General features: G+C 45.6%; 1 protein-coding gene across 2 annotated transcripts in view; it reads left to right on the top strand.

Moving 5' to 3' along the window:
• fbxw4 (F-box and WD repeat domain containing 4) overlaps positions 1–21,960 on the top strand; it is a 112,868-nt gene that overhangs the window by 78,150 nt on the left and 12,758 nt on the right. The gene's annotated exons all lie outside the window — the stretch shown is intronic.

The raw sequence follows: 21,960 nt of genomic DNA, 5'->3' as shown, positions 1-21,960 counted from the left end.
CTGTGTTGTACTGAGTGGACTGTGTTGTACCGGGTGGACTGTGTTGTACCGGGTGGACTGTGTTGTACTGGGTGGACTGTGTTGTACCGGGTGGACTGTGTTGTACCGGGTGGACTGTGTTGTACAGGGTGGACTGTGTTGTACAGGGTGGACTGTGTTGTACTGGAAGGACTGTGTTGTACTGGGTGGACTGTGTTGTACAGGGTGGACTGTGTTGTACCGGTCGGACTGTGTTGTACAGGGTGGACTGTGTTGTACTGGGTGGACTGTGTTGTACTGGGTGGACTGTGTTGTACTGGGTGGACTGTGTTGTACAGGGTGGACTGTGTTGTTGGCTGTTTTTGCTTTGTTCTTTGTGTTTTGTTTTGTTTAATACATGTGTTTGGTGGTGCAGTTTTTGGATGTGTGTTTTGTCTTTTGTGTTGCGCTGCTGGGGAAAACGGAATTTCATTGTGTGTGTGTGTGTGTGTGTGTGTGTGTGTGTGTGTGTGTGTGTGTACTAGCACATGAGATGAAATGACAAATAAATCGTTCCTGATACTAACTCTACTATTCAGTGAGTTTGGATGTGATGGGTTACTTCTGAACACAGCCACGCCTCAATTATAAAGGGGTGTGCACACTTCTGCAACTGGGTTATTGTAAGTTTTGTTTTTTTCTTTTCTTTCCCTAAAAAGTTTCTGATTGTTCTTCACTTTGTTGTTAGAGGTTGCAGTTTCACATTAAGGGTGGGAAAAGTTCTGACATGATTTATCTTGGTTTCATTTTTTTTACATCACAGTCCTGTCATTTTAACAGGGTTGTGTAGCCTTTTCATATCCACCGCATACACTTAAGTCCACCAACACAGACAAGGACACACAAAGACAAGATTTTATCTCTCCGTCCCAGGACGGATGGTTTCCACACACATTCTGTGGCTCACAGCTGACGCCTTTTTTTCTGGGCAGACACACCCCACCTTTACCCCTACACGTTCCCCTGCAGGGACTGCCAGCATCGTCTCAACCCGCTGCATTAGCGCCATCACACACTCCTTTCATTCTGCACCCATCTAAGCTAAAACATCAAATACAAGTTATTGTTGTACCTGCAGAGGCAAACAAGAGCCAGCAAAACAGCTGCTGCCACAGCTGGGCCAGGAAAGCACCAGAAACCCCGTCCGGGAGGGATTTGTCACATGGTGTCATGTCGGGCAGGTGGTGTGTCATGTCTGCACTACGTGGCAAAGGGGGTCGCATCTTCTTTTTTATGTCTGTGTTTTCATGTGGGGGGATGGAGAGATGGAGGAAGGCAGGAGGGAAGTGGTGGACAGTTTCCCACAGTTAATCTTGTGGTTCCTCCATGTTCTTTACTGTATTATCCTGTTCCTCTGTGTTCTTTACTGTGTTATCCTGTTCCTCTGTGTTCTTTACTGTATTATCCTGTTCCTCCATGTTCTTTACTGTATTATCCTGTTCCTCCATGTTCTTTACTGTGTTATCCTGTTCCTCTGTGTTCTTTACTGTGTTATCCTGTTCCTCTGTGTTCTTTACTGTATTATCCTGTTCCTCTGTGTTCTTTACTGTATTATCCTGTTCCTCTGTGTTCTTTACTGTATTATCCTGTTCCTCCATGTTCTTTACTGTGTTATCCTGTTCCTCCATGTTCTTTACTGTATTATCCTGTTCCTCTGTGTTCTTTACTGTATTATCCTGTTCCTCCATGTTCTTTACTGTATTATCCTGTTCCTCTGTGTTCTTTACTGTATTATCCTGTTCCTCCATGTTCTTTACTGTATTATCCTGTTCCTCTGTGTTCTTTACTGTGTTATCCTGTTCCTCCATGTTCTTTACTGTATTATCCTGTTCCTCTGTGTTCTTTACTGTGTTATCCTGTTCCTCCATGTTCTTTACTGTATTATCCTGTTCCTCTGTGTTCTTTACTGTATTATCCTGTTCCTCTGTGTTCTTTACTGTATTATCCTGTTCCTCTGTGTTCTTTACTGTGTTATCCTGTTCCTCCATGTTCTTTACTGTATTATCCTGTTCCTCTGTGTTCTTTACTGTATTATGCTGTTCCTCCATGTTCTTTACTGTATTATCCTGTTCCTCTGTGTTCTTTACTGTATTATCCTGTTCCTCTGTGTTCTTTACTGTATTATCCTGTTCCTCCGTGTTCTTTACTGTATTATCCTGTTCCTCCATGTTCTTTACTGTATTATCCTGTTCCTCTGTGTTCTTTACTGTGTTATCCTGTTCCTCTGTGTTCTTTACTGTATTATCCTGTTCCTCCGTGTTCTTTACTGTATTATCCTGTTCCTCTGTGTTCTTTACTGTATTATCCTGTTCCTCCGTGTTCTTTACTGTATTATCCTGTTCCTCCATGTTCTTTACTGTATTATCCTGTTCCTCTGTGTTCTTTACTGTATTATCCTGTTCCTCTGTGTTCTTTACTGTATTATCCTGTTCCTCCGTGTTCTTTACTGTATTATCCTGTTCCTCCGTGTTCTTTACTGTATTATCCTGTTCCTCCATGTTCTTTACTGTATTATCCTGTTCCTCCGTGTTCTTTACTGTATTATCCTGTTCCTCTGTGTTCTTTACTGTATTATCCTGTTCCTCTGTGTTCTTTACTGTATTATCCTGTTCCTCTGTGTTCTTTACTGTGTTATCCTGTTCCTCTGTGTTCTTTACTGTAGTATGCTGTTCCTCTGTGTTCTTTACCGTAGTATGCTGTTCCTCTGTGTTCTTTACTGTGTTATCCTGTTCCTCTGTGTTCTTTACCGTATTATCCTGTTCCTCTGTGTTCTTTACTGTGTTATCCTGTTCCTCTGTGTTCTTTACTGTATTATCCTGTTCCTCTGTGTTCTTTACTGTGTTATCCTGTTCCTCTGTGTTCTTTACTGTATTATCCTGTTCCTCTGTGTTCTTTACTGTAGTATGCTGTTCCTCCATGTTCTTTACTGTATTATCCTGTTCCTCTGTGTTCTTTACTGTATTATCCTGTTCCTCTGTGTTCTTTACTGTATTATCCTGTTCCTCCGTGTTCTTTACTGTATTATCCTGTTCCTCCATGTTCTTTACTGTATTATCCTGTTCCTCTGTGTTCTTTACTGTGTTATCCTGTTCCTCTGTGTTCTTTACTGTATTATCCTGTTCCTCTGTGTTCTTTACTGTATTATCCTGTTCCTCTGTGTTCTTTACTGTGTTATCATGTTCCTCTGTGTTCTTTACTGTATTATCCTGTTCCTCCATGTTCTTTACTGTATTATCCTGTTCCTCTGTGTTCTTTACTGTGTTATCCTGTTCCTCTGTGTTCTTTACTGTATTATCCTGTTCCTCCATGTTCTTTACTGTATTATCCTGTTCCTCTGTGTTCTTTACTGTGTTATCCTGTTCCTCCGTGTTCTTTACTGTATTATCCTGTTCCTCTGTGTTCTTTACTGTATTATGCTGTTCCTCCATGTTCTTTACTGTATTATACTGTTCCTCTGTGTTCTTTACTGTATTATCCTGTTCCTCTGTGTTCTTTACTGTATTATCCTGTTCCTCTGTGTTCTTTACTGTATTATCCTGTTCCTCCATGTTCTTTACTGTATTATTCTGTTCCTCCATATTCCTTACTGTATTATCCTGTTCCTCCGTGTTCTTTACTGTATTATCCTGTTCCTCCATGTTCTTTACTGTATTATCCTGTTCCTCCGTGTTCTTTACTGTATCATTTTTCGCTTTCATGAACCAAGAATACATCTCTACAAGCATCCATCCAGCCCAAGAAAGGAATTCTTCTAGTTGGTGGTGTTTCTCTTCATCTCACAAGGGATGACCCCTGGCTGAAGCATCAGTTAACTAGGGCTGGGCCATATTAGCCTTCGTGTTGTCCACGCATCGTGTATACTGTATACTGTATACTGTAATGTATAAGACGCGAAGCGCCAGACGACACGAATGCGCGCCTTTCGCGCTTTCGCGCCTTTCGCGTCATTGCGTATTCGCGCGAGTTGAGAATATTCAACTTGAGCGAGAAATTCGCGCGACGCTGCGTCGCGAAAGCCTATCAGCGTTGAGATTCTCAGTCCACGCCCCTCTTTTCCGGAAGGGAATTCGCGGGTTCGCGTGCTCGATCCTGCAGCCACGCTCGCGCGAGTGACGCGAATAAAAACAAATGATCCCGCGAGCAAAGTCGCGCACGTAACGCGAGGCAAAAATAACCCTTGGCGTTTGGTGTGAACACACCGCCGTTAGCGTCAAACGTCACCCTGTTAGACAGCCTTAGCCCCCTAGTGGTGTACAGCTGTCATGGAAATATGAACAAAAACCTCTTTCACTTTTTCTAAGGTCGGAAAAGTCCTCACATTTCAGGTTGAAAAAAGATAATTTCGAGTCTTTTCTCTGCTGTTCAACACGTTATGGGTCATGTTGACCCGGAAGACAACAGGAGGTTCAGGAAACCAAACATCACAGTATGTGTGACAGCATAGCTCAATATTGATGAAGTCACGATATTGGCGGGATGACTACTGGGGCCTCCGTAAGATATGTACCCACAAGAAGATGTTGATAAATGGTCATTAGTAATGTGGATATGATGTCCAGTGATGTTTCATTTCGCCCAGTTAAGACGGTGGAGCTGGAGTTCAGAAAATGGTGTCATGTGACTGTAATGCAGCCTTTGAGGCCAGGGGATGACACCATGCACGTTATGTCACTATATTAATATCGTATGGACAGAATCCCCAGCACTCTGGTTGGCTGAGGGGTCTCCACTGTGCCACGGTGTGACTTCATGCCAGACCCTGTGGAAATATCTCTGTGTTTTTCTCTCTTTCTCTTTGTTGACCCACATAAGTTGTACCATGGAAGGCAAGAGCCTGGCCCGGGGGCTGCCATTCAGCCGTTGTAGCTTTGATTTTAACTTCATTTAACATGTTTTTAATACTGTGTCTTTGTCATGACTGCGGCACAAAGAGGCCCGATCAGCCGTACTGTGGGGGACCCCACCACGGCGCTGCCTGCAGAGCGTTACCCCGACTTCTCACACTGCCTCCTAAACACAGCAGAGAGAAAACATCAAAGAGAAAGTACCCTGACCACCGCTCCTGCCTCCCAAACTTTCCTCTGTTCCTCCAAAAAAGAATCCCTCCTTTTTACAATTAAATGGCTGGAGCAGGATTCCTGGCATTCCTGCCCTGAAAAGACTGGAGTAACATGTCTGCCCTGACGAGGACACTGTTATACAAATTGCAGAGGTATTGTGTATTGTGTGTGTGTGTGTGTGTGTGTGTGTGTGTGTGTGTGTGTGTGTGTGTGTGTGTGTGTGTGTTTGGGACATTTTGAAGGTGGTCATTGTTGGTCAGTCGCACCACCAGCCACCCTCCTCTGCAGCTCTTTGCCAGGGAAGCCCGGGGACTGTGGGTCAGGTGGTGGTCCTGCTTGGTGGCTGTGGGTCAGGTGGTGGTCCTGCTTGGTGGCTGTGGGTCAGGTGGTGGTCCTGCTTGGTGGCTGTGGGTCAGGTGGTGGTCCTGCTTGGTGGCTGTGGGTCAGGTGGTGGTCCTCCTGCATGGTGGCTGTGGGTCAGGTGGTGGTCCTCCTGCATGGTGGCTGTGGGTCAGGTGGTGGTCCTCCAGCATGGTGGCTGTGGGTCAGGTTGTGGTCCTCCTGCATGGTGGCTGTGGGTCAGGTGGTGGTCCTCCTGCATGGTGGCTGTGGGTCAGGTGGTGGTCCTGCATGGTGGCTGTGGGTCAGGCGGTGGTCCTCCAGCATGGTGGCTGTGGGTCAGGTGGTGGTCCTCCAGCGTTGTGGCTGTAGGTCAGGTGGTGGTCCTCCAGCGTCGTGGCTGTGAGTCAGGTGGTGGTCCTCCAGCGTCGTGGCTGTGAGTCAGGTGGTGGTCCTCCAGCGTCGTGGCTGTAGGTCAGGTGGTGGTCCTCCAGCGTGGTGGCTGTGAGTCAGGCGGTGGACCTCCTGCTTGGTGGCTGTGGGTCAGGTGGTGGTCCTCCTGTGTCGTGGCTGTGAGTCAGGTGGTGGTCCTCCAGCGTCGTGGCTGTGAGTCAGGTGGTGGTCCTCCAGCATGGTGGCTGTGAGTCAGGTGGTGGTCCTCCTGTGTCGTGGCTGTGGGTCAGGTGGTGGTCCTCCTGCTTGGTGGCTGTGAGTCAGGTGGTGGTCCTCCAGCGTCGTGGCTGTGAGTCAGGTGGTGGACCTCCAGCGTCGTGGCTGTGAGTCAGGCGGTGGTCCTCCTGCTTGGTGGCTGTGAGTTAGGTGGTGGTCCTCCAGCGTCGTGGCTGTGAGTCAGGTGGTGGACCTCCAGCGTCGTGGCTGTGGGTCAGGTGGTGGTCCTCCAGCGTCGTGGCTGTGAGTCAGGTGGTGGTCCTCCAGCGTCGTGGCTGTAGGTCAGGTGGTGGTCCTCCTGCTTGGTGGCTGTGGGTCAGGTGGTGGTCCTCCTGTGTCGTGGCTGTGAGTCAGGTGGTGGTCCTCCAGCGTCGTGGCTGTAGGTCAGGTGGTGGTCCTCCTGCTTGGTGTCTGTGGGTCAGGTGGTGGTCCTCCAGCGTCGTGGCTGTAGGTCAGGCGGTGGTCCTCCTGCTTGGTGTCTGTGAGTCAGGTGGTGGTCCTCCAGCGTCGTGGCTGTAGGTCAGGCGGTGGTCCTCCTGCTTGGTGTCTGTGGGTCAGGTGGTGGTCCTCCAGCGTCGTGGCTGTAGGTCAGGCGGTGGTCCTCCTGCTTGGTGTCTGTGAGTCAGGTGGTGGTCCTCCTGCTTGGTGTCTGTGAGTCAGGTGGTGGTCCTCCTGCTTGGTGGCTGTGGGTCAGGTGGTGGTCCTCCAGCGTCGTGGCTGTGGGTCAGGTGGTGGTCCTCCTGCTTGGTGGCTGTGAGTCAGGTTGTGGTCTTCCTGCATGGTGGCTGTGGGTCAGGTGGTGGTCTTCCTGCATGGTGGCTGTGGGTCAGGTGGTGGTCCTCCTGCTTGGTGGCTGTGGGTCAGGCGGTGGTCCTCCTGCTTGGTGGCTGTGGGTCAGGTGGTGGTCCTCCTGTGTCGTGGCTGTAGGTCAGGCGGTGGACCTCCTGCTTGGTGTCTGTGGGTCAGGCGGTGGACCTCCTGCTTGGTGGCTGTGGGTCAGGTGGTGGTCCTCCAGCGTCGTGGCTGTAGGTCAGGTGGTGGTCCTCCTGCTTGGTGGCTGTAGGTCAGGTGGTGGTCCTCCTGCTTGGTGGCTGTGGGTCAGGTGGTGGTCCTCCTGCTTGGTGGCTGTAGGTCAGGTGGTGGTCCTCCTGCTTGGTGGCTGTGGGTCAGGTGGTGGTCCTCCAGCGTCGTGGCTGTAGGTCAGGTGGTGGTCCTCCTGCTTGGTGGCTGTGGGTCAGGTGGTGGTCCTCCTGCTTGGTGGCTGTGGGTCAGGCGGTGGTCCTCCTGCTTGGTGGCTGTGGGTCAGGTGGTGGTCCTCCAGCTTGGTGGCTGTAGGTCAGGTGGTGGTCCTCCTGCTTGGTGGCTGTGGGTCAGGTGGTGGACCTCCTGCTTGGTGGCTGTGGGTCAGGTGGTGGTCCTCCTGCTTGGTGGCTGTAGGTCAGGTGGTGGTCCTCCTGCTTGGTGGCTGTAGGTCAGGTGGTGGTCCTCCTGTGTCGTGGCTGTAGGTCAGGCGGTGGACCTCCTGTGTCGTGGCTGTAGGTCAGGTGGTGGTCCTCCAGCGTCGTGGCTGTAGGTCAGGTGGTGGTCCTCCTGCTTGGTGGCTGTGGGTCAGGTGGTGGTCCTGCATGGTGGCTGTGGGTCAGGTGGTGGTCCTCCTGCTTGGTGGCTGTGGGTCAGGTGGTGGTCCTCCTGCTTGGTGGCTGTGGGTCAGGTGGTGGTCCTCCTGTGTCGTGGCTGTAGGTCAGGTGGTGGTCCTCCTGCTTGGTGGCTGTGGGTCAGGTGGTGGTCCTCCTGCTTGGTGTCTGTGGGTCAGGTGGTGGTCCTCCTGCTTGGTGTCTGTGGGTCAGGTGGTGGTCCTCCTGCTTGGTGGCTGTGGGTCAGGTGGTGGTCCTCCTGTGTCGTGGCTGTAGGTCAGGTGGTGGTCCTCCTGCTTGGTGGCTGTGGGTCAGGTGGTGGTCCTCCTGCTTGGTGTCTGTGGGTCAGGTGGTGGTCCTCCTGCTTGGTGTCTGTGGGTCAGGTGGTGGTCCTCCTGCTTGGTGGCTGTGGGTCAGGTGGTGGTCCTCCAGCGTCGTGGCTGTAGGTCAGGTGGTGGTCCTCCTGCTTGGTGGCTGTGGGTCAGGTGGTGGTCCTCCTGCTTGGTGGCTGTAGGTCAGGTGGTGGTCCTCCTGCTTGGTGGCTGTGGGTCAGGCGGTGGTCCTCCTGCTTGGTGGCTGTGGGTCAGGTGGTGGTCCTCCTGCTTGGTGGCTGTGGGTCAGGTGGTGGACCTCCTGCTTGGTGTCTGTGGGTCAGGTGGTGGTCCTCCTGTGTCGTGGCTGTGGGTCAGGTGGTGGTCCTCCTGCTTGGTGGCTGTGAGTCAGGTGGTGGTCCTCCTGTGTCGTGGCTGTGAGTCAGGTGGTGGTCCTCCTGTGTCGTGGCTGTGAGTCAGGTGGTGGTCCTCCTGCTTGGTGGCTGTGGGTCAGGTGGTGGACCTCCTGCTTGGTGTCTGTGGGTCAGGTGGTGGTCCTCCTGTGTCGTGGCTGTAGGTCAGGTGGTGGTCCTCCTGCTTGGTGGCTGTGGGTCAGGTGGTGGTCCTCCTGCTTGGTGGCTGTGGGTCAGGTGGTGGACCTCCTGCTTGGTGTCTGTGGGTCAGGTGGTGGTCCTCCTGCTTGGTGGCTGTGGGTCAGGTGGTGGACCTCCTGCTTGGTGTCTGTGGGTCAGGTGGTGGTCCTCCTGCTTGGTGGCTGTGGGTCAGGTGGTGGTCCTCCTGCTTGGTGGCTGTGGGTCAGGTGGTGGACCTCCTGCTTGGTGTCTGTGGGTCAGGTGGTGGTCCTCCTGTGTCGTGGCTGTAGGTCAGGTGGTGGTCCTCCTGCTTGGTGGCTGTGAGTCAGGTGGTGGTCCTCCTGTGTCGTGGCTGCCGGGCTCTGGGACTGCGCTGGCTGGATGTGCAGCAGGTTGCGTGGCTCCTCTGCTTGTTTTAGTGGCTGAAAACCACAGCGGGGCTCCTTTTCTCTACCTGTCTGACAGTGTTTGACGGGAGGCCTGTTTCCCAGCACGTCCCCAGGCTCCAGTGTAGAGACTGCAGCCCTGACAGACTTCACCTCAGAAGAGCCACCAGCCACTTCCACAACAACACAAAACAAACACACTGCTTTTCTTCTGCTCTCCCTGCAACACAGGCTGAATGCCCCGAGCTGCTCCCCTTCCTTGAAAAGTCTGTCAATCCATTAATGATTCCTTTCACATTCTGTGTGTGTGTGTGTGTGTGTGTGTGTGTGTGTGTGTGTGTGTGTGTGTGTGTGTGTGTGTGTGTGTGTGTGTGGCCCCTAAAGCAAAGCTGACTCCTGTGGAGAGAGTGGACAGAGTAAAACCAGGACTCACACCCTGTGTGTTACACAGTCAGTGGTCCTCTATAACAATCACCAAGTCCCATCCCAGAGCCACTGGTGTACCTGCCTTATCTTATCTTATCTTATCTTATCTTATCTTATCTTATCTTATCTTATCTTATCTTATCTTATCTTATCTTATCTTATCTTATCTTATCTTATCTCATCTCAGCTCAGTTCATCTCATCTCATCTTAATGGAATCTTAATATCTTAACAACTAGCTGTTGTGGCTGGGTCTGTATCAATTTTGTCTTATCTAATCTTGTCTTGTCTTATCTTATCTCATCTCATCTCATCTTATCTTAGTGGAATCTTAATATCTTAACAACTAGCTGTTGTGGCTGGGTCCATATCTATCTTACCTTATCTTATCTTATCTTATCTTATCTCATCTCATCTCATCTCATCTCATCTCATCTCATCTCATCTCATCTCATCTCATCTCATCTCATCTTATCTTATCTTATCTTATCTTATCTTATCTCATCTCAGCTCAGTTCATCTCATCTCATCTTAATGGAATCTTAATATCTTAACAACTAGCTGTTGTGGCTGGGTCCGTATCAATCTTGTCTTATCTAATCTTGTCTTGTCTTATCTTATCTCATCTCATCTCATCTTATCTTAGTGGAATCTTAATATCTTAACAACTAGCTGTTGTGGCTGGGTCCATATCTATCTTACCTTATCTTATCTTATCTTATCTTATCTCATCTCATCTCATTTTATCTTATCTTATCTTTGCATATCTCATCTCATCTTATCTCATCCTATCTTATCTCATATTATTTTTTCTCATCTCATTTTATCTTAACTTATCTCATCTCATCATCTTAACTTATCTTATCTCATCTCATTTTATATTATCTCATCTCGTTTTATATCTCATCTTATCTCATCTCATATCATCTCACCTCATTTTATTTTATCTCATCTTATCTCACCTCGTTTTATTTTATCTCATCTCATCTTATCTCATTTCATCTCATCTCATCTCATCTCATGTTATCTTAGTTTATCTCATCTCATTTCATCTCATTTTATCTTATCTTATCTTGTCTTATCGTATCTCATGTTGTCTTATCTTATCTTATCTCATCTCAATGGAATCTTAATATCTTAACAACGTACCTATCTTAACAACTAGCTGCTGTGGTTGGGTCTGTTTCAGGTCAAGCTAAATAAATAATTCTATACGTGCCGATGGAGAAAGGTCCAGTCCAACTTGGGGGCAGTGCATGGCATGCCAATTGAAGTAAATCACACAGAAAGCTTACTGCAACTGATGCATACGTTTGACCTCTTTCATAATTTGACCCCCAACTTTGATCTGAATTTTCTGCCCCTGTGAATGATCGTTTTCCAATTATCCACTTTCACAAACTCTCGTTGGTAAGGCCAAGTCTCGCATTTGCAATTCAGCTTTTATATTTGAGTTGCTATCTTTTCCATCAAATTGTCAAGCGAATGTTAATCAAACTTTTATAAAGTCACAAAGATAAAATGTGAATCGTGCTTTTCCATCTACCAGGTTGGAGCTCATAAAGTAGGGTAGACAGAACACAGGTGGACTCAGGTGGATTTGTGCCTGGTTTTCTTTGTAATCCTACTGACCGTGTGGTGTCTTTTGCTTTTTGGCATATTCCAACGGTCCTGTTCTGTCTGCCAGTGACCTTTGAACTTCTCACTTGTCCAAACATTAGGTCTCGTCCCCAAACAGTGTAATGTTACAATAAATCAACCCTAGAAATATACGGTCCATTCCGGTGCAGCCTGCAGCCAGCGTGGGCTGCAGGTTAAATCTGAGGTAGATGCATTGCAGGTTCTGCAGAGATCTGCTGTGCTGCTGCAGCTGCATGCAGCACAGCAGATCTCATTCTTCTCATCTCATGAAAACATTGCTCCTGAGCTGACATGGAGCTGACCTCTTGCAGGACATTAGTCAACACCACATGCCAGTTAACTTGGGGATAATCTCTGCAATGCTAACGGACAGGCCAGCGTGTTGATTTTACAGTCCACAACCCACAATGGTTTAGACTTGCAAGATATTGTGGGTAATCACCTGGTTATAACCCAACAGCTTTACTGGTGTATACTCTCCCATGTGACCCTGGCCGGTCAGGTGTGCTGCAGGCCTGCCTCAGGTATTTAGTAGTATGGACCGACACATGTGATGGAGCGGATGGTCAGATCAGAAAGGTGCAGCATATGCAGTGGTTTTGACAGATTATACGCTTATGCCTCCATCCTTTAATCACATGCGGCCCCATAAAAGCCAATGACCTAACAATTTGAGAATCCTGCTGTTTTGCACTGCTCGCCGGCCCGTCGCATCGTGCTATTACTGGCTTTAAGATCTCTGCACAGATGTCAAGACTGCTTTTATGGAAACCTGGCTTTTTTTCTCTTTTCTTTCTTTCTTTCCTCTTTTCTGCAGGAGGAGCCAGAGAGATTAATCATTTAGCGTCATGTTTGTGAGACAGGTAGGGTGGTGTTTTGTGTTTTGACAATACCTGTTTAGACCGAGCACTGTGATCTTGACAAGACATCATTATTTAGTTATGAATGAATGGGCTCGTATACCATCGGCTTGAATGGGGTTTCTTCTTGTCAGGAATGCACTAATCCCCTCTGGTTTTAGTGGTAAGGGGAAAATGAGGGGTTGCTACCCCACACAGACACAGACTGAGCCTCATCATGGATTCCCCGTTGGGCCGGGCATAGTCCTGAGACCCTGGCACTGAGACCGCTCTCACCCAATAAGGCGTCCCATAGGGAAAACCCTGGTCCAATAAGAAGGCCCCCTGGGGTAAGGCTGGGGGATTACCAGCCCACCCCCAAGGATTGGGCTTCAGGGCGATGGGGGCGGGACACGAATCGAAGGACTGTGGTGCTTAGTTGCTAAGGCCAGTGGCCTCCTTTAAATGGTTGCTACGGGGTAGGTATCAAACATTGGAGAGTTGCACACAGTCATGGTCATAGAGGGTATTAAATGGCAACAAAGAGACAGTTATTCTGCAATAATCTGCCCTGCTGAGTTCAAGTTATTCTCCAATAATCAAGAGGCTAGGAGCGAGCGCTGCAGAGCTGTGATCACAAGGGCATGTTGCTGCATGGCGCTGTACTCACACAAAGGTCACTTCTTGACCTGCACACACACACACACACACACACACACACTCACACACACACACGCACACACTCACACACGCACACACACACGCACTCTCACACGCACACACTCACACACGCACACACTCACACCTTTTCTGTATTCATACACAGTTCACACATCGGCCTTCACACACTGTTATTTATCTCACACACACACACACACACACACACACACACACACACACACACACACACACACACACACACACACACACACACACACACACACACACACACACACACAGAGCTTACCTCTCCACACTCTTGCCCCTGTGGTGTTTGGTGCTGTGGGTCCGAGCGTCTCTCAGATTGAGTTGTTCTGACTCATCCAGTATCTGAGGTCAGTTATCTCCTCCTCACCCAGCGTCTTCTTTAACATGCTGCTCTTGTTCTGTGATAATGTCCCGGGCCTTAATAATCCACTTACACACATGTTCTGTGATAATGTCCCGGGCCTTAATAATCCACTAACACACATGTTCTGTGATAATGTCCCGGGCCTTAATAATCCACTTACACACATGTTCTGTGATAATGTCCCGGGCCTTAATAATCCACTTACACACATGTTCTGTGATAATGTCCCGGGCCTTAATAATCCACTTACACACATGTTCTGTGATAATGTCCCGGGCCTTAATAATCCACTTACACACATGTTCTGTGATAATGTCCCGGGCCTTAATAATCCACTTACACACATGTTCTGTGATAATGTCCCGGGCCTTAATAATCCACTTACACACATGTTCTGTGATAATGTCCCGGGCCTTAATAATCCACTAACACACATGTTCTGTGATAATGTCCCGGGCCTTAATAATCCACTTACACACATGTTCTGTGATAATGTCCCGGGCCTTAATAATCCACTTACACACATGTTCTGTGATAATGTCCCGGGCCTTAATAATCCACTTACACACATGTTCTGTGATAATGTCCCGGGCCTTAATAATCCACTTACACACATGTTCTGTGATAATGTCCCGGGCCTTAATAATCCACTTACACACATGTTCTGTGATAATGTCCCGGGCCTTAATAATCCACTTACACACATGTTCTGTGATAATGTCCCGGGCCTTAATAATCCACTTACACACATGTTCTGTGATAATGTCCCGGGCCTTAATAATCCACTTACACACATGTTCTGTGATAATGTCCCGGGCCTTAATAATCCACTTACACACATGTTCTGTGATAATGTCCCGGGCCTTAATAATCCACTTACACACATGTTCTGTGATAATGTCCCGGGCCTTAATAATCCACTTACACACATGTTCTGTGATAATGTCCCGGGCCTTAATAATCCACTTACACACATGTTCTGTGATAATGTCCCGGGCCCTAATAATCCACTTACACACATGTTCTGTGATAATGTCCCGGGCCTTAATAATCCACTTACACACATGTTCTGTGATAATGTCCCGGGCCTTAATAATCCACTTACACACATGTTCTGTGATAATGTCCCGGGCCTTAATAATCCACTTACACACATGTTCTGTGATAATGTCCCGGGCCTTAATAATCCACTTACACACATGTTCTGTGATAATGTCCCGGGCCTTAATAATCCACTTACACACGTGTTCTGTGATAATGTCCCGGGCCTTAATAATCCACTTACACACATGTTCTGTGATAATGTCCCGGGCCCTAATAATCCACTTACACACATGTTCTGTGATAATGTCCCGGGCCTTAATAATCCACTTACACACATGTTCTGTGATAATGTCCCGGGCCTTAATAATCCACTTACACACATGTTCTGTGATAATGTCCCGGGCCTTAATAATCCACTTACACACATGTTCTGTGCTTGGAAACACTCTCATAAGAGTAATGTTATGTTATGTCATGTCATGTCATGTCATGTCATGTCATGTCGTGTCGTGTCGTGTCGTGTCATGGCAATGTAAACTCTTAAAACTGGTGTATTCGGATTGGGAATTCAGTGTGTGTGTGTGTGTGTGTGTGTGTGTGTGTGTGTGTGTGTGTGTGTGTGTGTGGTCTGGGTAGATTGTGGAACTGAACTATCCTTCTGGGATAAATAAAGTTGTCTGAATCTGAAACTGATGCAGTGTATTAGTACTATTGTAGTGTATTAGTACTGATGTGGTGTGTTAGTACTGATGCAGTGTATTAGTACTGATGTAGTGTGTTTGTACTGATGTAGTGTGTTAGTACTGATGTGGTGTGTTAGTACTGATGTGGTGTGTTCCTACTGATGTGGTGTATTAGTACTGTGACAGTGTATTAGTACTGATGTGGTGTATTAGTACTGTGACAGTGTATTAGTACTGATGTGGTGTATTAGTACTGATGTACTGTATTAGTACTGATGTAGTGTGTTAGTACTGATTCATCATTACCTTCATTCTCTTTTTCCATGTCATTTTAACATCTCCACGTCTGTCTTCTGAGCTCGCCAAACATCTAACGTGTGCAGAGTGCAGGAGTTGCTTTATACACCGACACAAACTGTGATAGAACTCCGTGTCACAAGGAGTAGACAGTATGATGGAATGTAGTACTGTAGAAACAGAAGTAGAGAAGTCAGAAAACATGCTAGTAAGCTGTGTATACATGCTAATAATATGAATAAGTTATGTATACATGCTAATAATAAGAATAACCTGTGTATACATACTAATAAGATGTGTATCCATGCTAATAAGCTGTGTATACATGCTAATGATAAGAATAACCTGTTTATACATACTAATAAGCTGTGTATACATGATAATAAGCTATGTATACATGCTAATAAACTGTGTATACATACTAAGAATAAGAATAAGCTGTGTATACATACTAATAAGCTGTGTATATATGCTAATAATAAGAATAACCTGTGTATACATACTAATAAACTGTGTATACATGCTAATGATAAGAATAACCTGTTTATACATACTAATAAGCTGTGTATACATGATAATAAGCTGTGTATACATGCTAATAAACTGTGTATACATACTAAGAATAAGAATAAGCTGTGTATACATACTAATAAGCTGTGTATACATGCTAATGATAAGAATAACCTGTTTATACATACTAATAAGCTGTGTATACATGATAATAAGCTGTGTATACATGCTAATAAACTGTGTATACATACTAAGAATAAGAATAAGCTGTGTATACATGCTAATAAGCTGTGTATACATGCTAATAAACTGTATATATACTAAGAATAAGAATAACCTGTGTATACATACTAATAAGTTGTGTATACATGCTAATAAACTGTGTATACATACTAAGAATAAGAATAAGCTGTGTATACATACTAATAAGCTGTGTATACATGCTAATAATAAGAATAACCTGTGTATACATACTAATAAACTGTGTGCATGCTAATAAGCTGTATACATACTAATAAGCTGTGTATACATGCTAATAATAAGAATACGCTGTGTATCCATACACAGCTTATTAAAGCTGTGTACACATGCTAATAAGCTGTGTATACAGAACTCCAGGGTCATGTACTGATATATTTAGGGAAAAGTTATTGGAGATGTATGAGAACATAAATAATAAGAAAATGTGTTTTGTTTGTGGGGACTTCAATATTGATTTGTTAAACCCACTTGTACACAACACCACTACAGAATGAATTAATTCATTGTACAGTATGAGCCATTATTCCTCAACCACACGCCCAACCAAAATAACAACTCACAGTGCTACACCAACTGACAATATATTCACTAATGTTATTGATAGGAAAGTAATAAGTGGGCTAATAGTAACATCTGCCAGTGTTTGCAGTCATTCAGAGCTGTACAGGGGCAAATAAGGACGTTACGACACACAAAATAATTATACAAAAACAGAAGGGACAATTAATTCTTTTAAAAACGATCTGATGGTACAAGATTGGAGTAAAGTCTATGTGGAAGATGTAGACGAAGCCTATGACACACTGTTGTCAATAACAACGGCTCCTTATGAAAACAACTGTCCTCTAGTTAAGAAAGTAGTAAAACAGAAATTTGCTGAAAAGCCACGGTTAGCTAAGGGATTATTAAACTCATGTAAGAAGAAACATGTATTATATAAAGACTTTTTAAAAAAGAGAATAAAAGAATCGGAACACAAATACAAGACGTATAAAAACAAATTGACAAAATTATGAGAAGCAGCAAAACTACCGTAAATTACTAGAGGACAATAAAAACAACATAAAAAATACATGGATGGTATTGAATGATATGAAAAATAAAAAGGGGAAAACTGGATACCCAAATTGCTTCCTAACCAAAAATAATCAAACTATCGATGATATGGCCTTAATTGTTAATGAATTCAATTATATTTTTGGTTGGTGTTGGTCCTGGTTTGGCTGGGGAGATTGCAAGCACTGGCTGTAGAAATGACGTGGCAAGTAAAGATGTACAGCTAAAAGAATCTTCGTTTTTAAAGGGAACAGATGAAAAGGAAATTACTGACATTGTCAAAAGATTTAAGAGTAAGAAGTCAACAGACTACAATGGTATTGAAATGTCACTAGTTAAAGATATAATTGAGGGTGTGGTGAAACCTCTTACATACATATGCAATCAATCTCTGAAAACTGGTGTTTTTCCATGTAAAATGAACATGACTAAAGTCATACCCATATGCAAGGCTGGAGACAGACACGCACTCTCATATTACAGACCTGTTTCTTTGCTTTCACAATTATCTAAAATACTGGGGGGGGGGAAATATGTTACTTCAGAAAAAAATATTCTACTCAAGGTTGGGTGACTTTATCACAAAACATAATGTACTGTGTGAACAACAATGTGGAGTTAGAGCCAATAGGACACATCATTTGCACTCACTGATTTTGTGGAAGAGATAACAACTGCTATAGAAAAGAAAGAATATGCTGTAGGAGTATTCTTAATCTAAAACAAAAAATCGCATTTGATACGGTTGACCACGACTTATTATTCATAAAACTACAAAAATATCAGATGAGTAGCTCTTTCTTGGCTACCCAGTTACCTAAATAATAGGAACCAATACGTGCAAATTAATAATTTTAAATCACAATTAATGAAGGTTTAAGTGTGGGGTTCCTCAAGGCTCAGTGTTGGGGCCATGTTGTACTGTTCTGTTTATAGCCTTTTGAAAACTTAATAAAAACTTTATTTTATGTTGTACATTAATAATATACACTCACTGGCCACTTTATTAGGTACACCTTGCTAGTACCGGGTTGGACCCCCTTTTGCCTTCAGAACTGCCTTAATCCTTCGTGGCATAGATTCAACAAGGTACTGGAAACATTCCTCAGAGAGTTTGGTCCATATTGACATGATAGCATCACGCAGTTGCTGCAGATTTGTCGGCTGCACATCCATGATGCGAATCTCCCGGTCCACCACATCCCAAAGGTGCTCTATTGGATTGACATCTGGCGACTGTGGAGGCCATTTGAGTACAGTGAACTCATTGTCATGTTCAAGAAACCAGTCTGAGATGATTCGAGCTTCATGACATGGCGCGTTATCCTGCTGGAAGTAGCCATCAGAAGATGGGAACACTGTGGTCATAAAGGGATGGACATGGTCAGCAACAATACTCAGGTAGGCTGTGGCGTTGACACGATGCTCAATTGGTACTAAGGGGCCCAAAGTGTGCCAAGAAAATATCCCCCACACCATTACACCACCACCACCAGCCTGAACCGTTGATACAAGGCAGGATGGATCCATGCTTTCATGTTGTTGACGCCAAATTCTGACCCTACCATCCGAATGTCGCAGCAGAAATCGAGACTCATCAGACCAGGCAACGTTTTTCCAATCTTCTATTGTCCAATTTTGGTGAGCCTGTGTGAATTGTAGCCTCAGTTTCCTGTTCTTAGCTGACAGGAGTGGCACCCGGTGTGGTCTTCTGCTGCTGTAGCCCATCCGCCTCAAGGTTCGACGTGTTGTGCGTTCAGAGATGCTCTTCTGCATACCTCGGTTGTAATGAGTGGTTATTTGAGTTACTGTTGCCTTTCTATCAGCTCGAACCAGTCTGGCCATTCTCCTCCGACCTCTGGCATCAACAAGGCATTTTCGCCCACAGAACTGCCGCTCACTGGATATTTTCTCTTTTTCGGACCATTCTCTGTAAACCCTAGAGATGGTTGTGCGTGAAAATCCCAGTAGATCAGCAGTTTCTGAAATACTCAGACCAGCCCGTCTGGCACCAACAACCATGCCACGTTCAAAGTCACTTAAATCACCTTTCTTCCCCATTCTGATGCTCGGTTTGAACTGCAGCAGACCGTCTTGACCATGTCTACATGCCTAAATGCATTGAGTTGCTGCCATGTGATTGGCTGATTAGAAATTTGCGTTAACGAGCAGTTGGACAGGTGTGCCTAATAAAGTGGCCGGTGAGTGTATGTGAGGTTTCCAAAACAATAAAAATAATTTTATTTGCAGATGATACAAACCTACTTTGCAGTGGGGACAACTTGGAACAACTTTTGGATACCGCAGGAAATGAATTGAAGAAACTAAAGAGTTGGTTTGATTCAAATAAACCAACACAAAATCTAAGCTAAACAACATTCATAATATTTGGGAATCGGACAACAAACTCAAACAAGAAGCTCATAACAAATGATGTACAAATCGAAAAAGTGTCAGAAATCACATTTCTTGGAGTAATAACAGACAATAAACTATGTTGGAAGCCACATATAAAGTATATTACGGTATATTAAAGCAAGAATATCAAAGACAGTTGCAATATTATATAAAGTGAAAGATCTCCTGCATCAACCAGCACTATACACCTTGTACTGCTCCTTCATACTTTCATACATCTCCTCCTGTGTGGAGGTGTGGAGGAACACATACAAAACAAACACACATCCAATCCTCATCCTTCAAAAAGAAAGAATTGTAAACAAAACCACCTACAGACAGCCTACAAACTCACTCTTTATCAGACTGGAAGCAGTAAAACTCAAAGATTTGGTTGACTTCAAAACAACTCAGATCATGTACAGTACAGAGTAAATGATCATGTATAGAGTAAAAGATCAGCAGTCACCAAACAATGTCCAAAGGTTGTTCCAGATGAGGGAAAGTAAACACGATCTCAGAGGAATATGTGTATTCATACAACAACTAGTGAGGACAAATGTAAAACTTCATTGTGTAACCATCAGAGGAGGTCATCTATGGAACAACTGTAGAGAAGAAATGAAGATGTGTACATCATTAAGTTTAAATTAACACATTGAACAGATGTAGGATGGATGAACAAGAGGTGGATGGAGTAACATGACATGATACTACATGACGTGTGAGCTGCCTTGTTGGACTTGTGCTGTTCTGTGTATTTTGGTTTCTATGCATTGGTCTCTCTTTTCTTTTTTCACTTTTGTTTTGTCTTGAAAGTTTTTTCCTGGTTTGACTTGATTAATAATGTATAAAAAGGGGTTCGACCAGAACAGTTCTTTACTTCATCCTTACACCCTTTTCCAACATGGACCAGTTATTACTACAGAGACGGCCCTCCTTGCAGTGACAGAATCGCTGCACTCTGTGAAAGTAAACTCTCTCTCCTCTGTCCTGATACTCCTGGACCTGTCAGCTACGTTCGACACAGTGAACCACCAGATCCTCCTCTCTAACCTCGAGGGGCTGGGTGTCACAGACTCTGCACTGTCAATGTTTGCAACCTACCTGACGGGTCGCTCCTACCAGGTGACATGGAGGGGATCTGTGTCGGAGCCTCGCGGACTGACTACAGGCGTTCCACAGGGTTCGATTCTGGGTCCTCTCCTTTTCTCCCTGTACATGACATCCCTGGGTTCTGTTATTCACTCGCATGACTTCTCTACCATTGTTATGCCGATGACACCCAGCTGATCTTGTCCTTTCCTCCCTCTGACACACAAGTAGAGGCACACATTGCTGCGTGCTTGACTGACATCTCGGAGTGGATGGCAACACACCACCTGAAGCTCAATCTGGACAAGACAGAGCCGATGTTCCTCCCGGGGAAAGGTTGCCCACACTGAGACCTGGCCATCACCATTGACAACATCGTGGTGACGCCAACTCGGACTGTGAGGAATCTGGGTGTGATCCTGGACGACCAACTGTCGTTTGCTGAAAACGTTGCATCGGTTGCTCGCTCCGGCAGATTTCTCCTCTATAACATCAGGAGGATTTGCCCATTCCTCACCGACGAGATGACACAGGTGCTCATCCAGGCTCTGGTCATCTCCCGGCTGGACTACGGCAACTCCCTACTTGCTGGTGCCCCAGCGTCGGCCATCAGACCTCTGGAGCTTGTTCAGAAAGCTGCAGCTCGTCTGGTGTTCAACCGCCCTAAGTTCTCCCACATAACTCCCCTTCTCATGTCCCTACACTGGCTCCCAGTAGCTGCTCACATGTAGTTTAAGACTCTGGTGCTAGCCAACAGGGCAGTGAAAGGAACAGCGCCTTCCTATGTCCAGGCCATGGTCAAGCCCTACACCCCTGCCCGACCACTTGGCTCTGCTGCCTCGGGACGCCTGGTTGCCCCATCGCTCAGAGGCCCCTGCTGCCAATTGACCCGGTCACGGCTCTTTTTCTGTCCCGGCCCCATAGTGGTGGAATGAACTCCCCACTGATGTCAAGACAGCGGAGTCGCTGCCCATCTTTCGGCGCAGGTTGAAAACTCACCTCTTTAAGAACTACTACCGTGTTACTTGCTCTTAGCACTTACTGTATTCACTCATTTAAAAAAAAAAGCTCTTTCTTGCGCTTTTACTTTAGTACTGGTTTTGCTCTTAGATGCTTGTTTAGATGCACTTATGACCTCTTATGACTAGTAGTTCACCTGATTTACTACGTTAAATGATGCACTTACTGTAAGTTGCTTTGGATAAAAACGTCGGCTAAATTAATGTAATGTCATGTCATGTAATTACTTGTGTTGTTACAGAGAGTTTGCACAGCATGTTCTCTGTTATTTCCTTTGGTTTTGTATTCCTGCCTATATATTTTATTTTGTTATTTTAACATGTTCCAAATAAAATCAGTCATTCAAGATTCAATTGAATGAAATCTGATTTAAGTTTGTTTTTTTTCCCTTTGCCCCCCTCCTCCCATCTTCTGCCTCATCTCCTTTTCTTTCTCCTTTCCCTTGCCATTGTTCTCTCTCTCTCTATCTCTCTGTCTGTCTCTCTTTCTCTCTCTCACTCTCTGTCTGTCTGTCTCTCTCGCTCTCTGTCTCTCTGTCTGTCTGTCTCTCTATTACTCTCTCTGTCTCTCTCCATTCTCTCTCTCTGTCTCTCTCTGTCTGTCTCTCGCT

The sequence above is a fragment of the Lampris incognitus genome, chromosome 13 (assembly GCF_029633865.1).
Source record: "Lampris incognitus isolate fLamInc1 chromosome 13, fLamInc1.hap2, whole genome shotgun sequence".
In the NCBI taxonomy this organism is placed as follows: domain Eukaryota; kingdom Metazoa; phylum Chordata; class Actinopteri; order Lampriformes; family Lampridae; genus Lampris; species Lampris incognitus.
The sequence above is the reverse complement of the archived record's forward strand: the minus strand, read 5'-3'. Positions and strand labels throughout refer to the sequence as shown.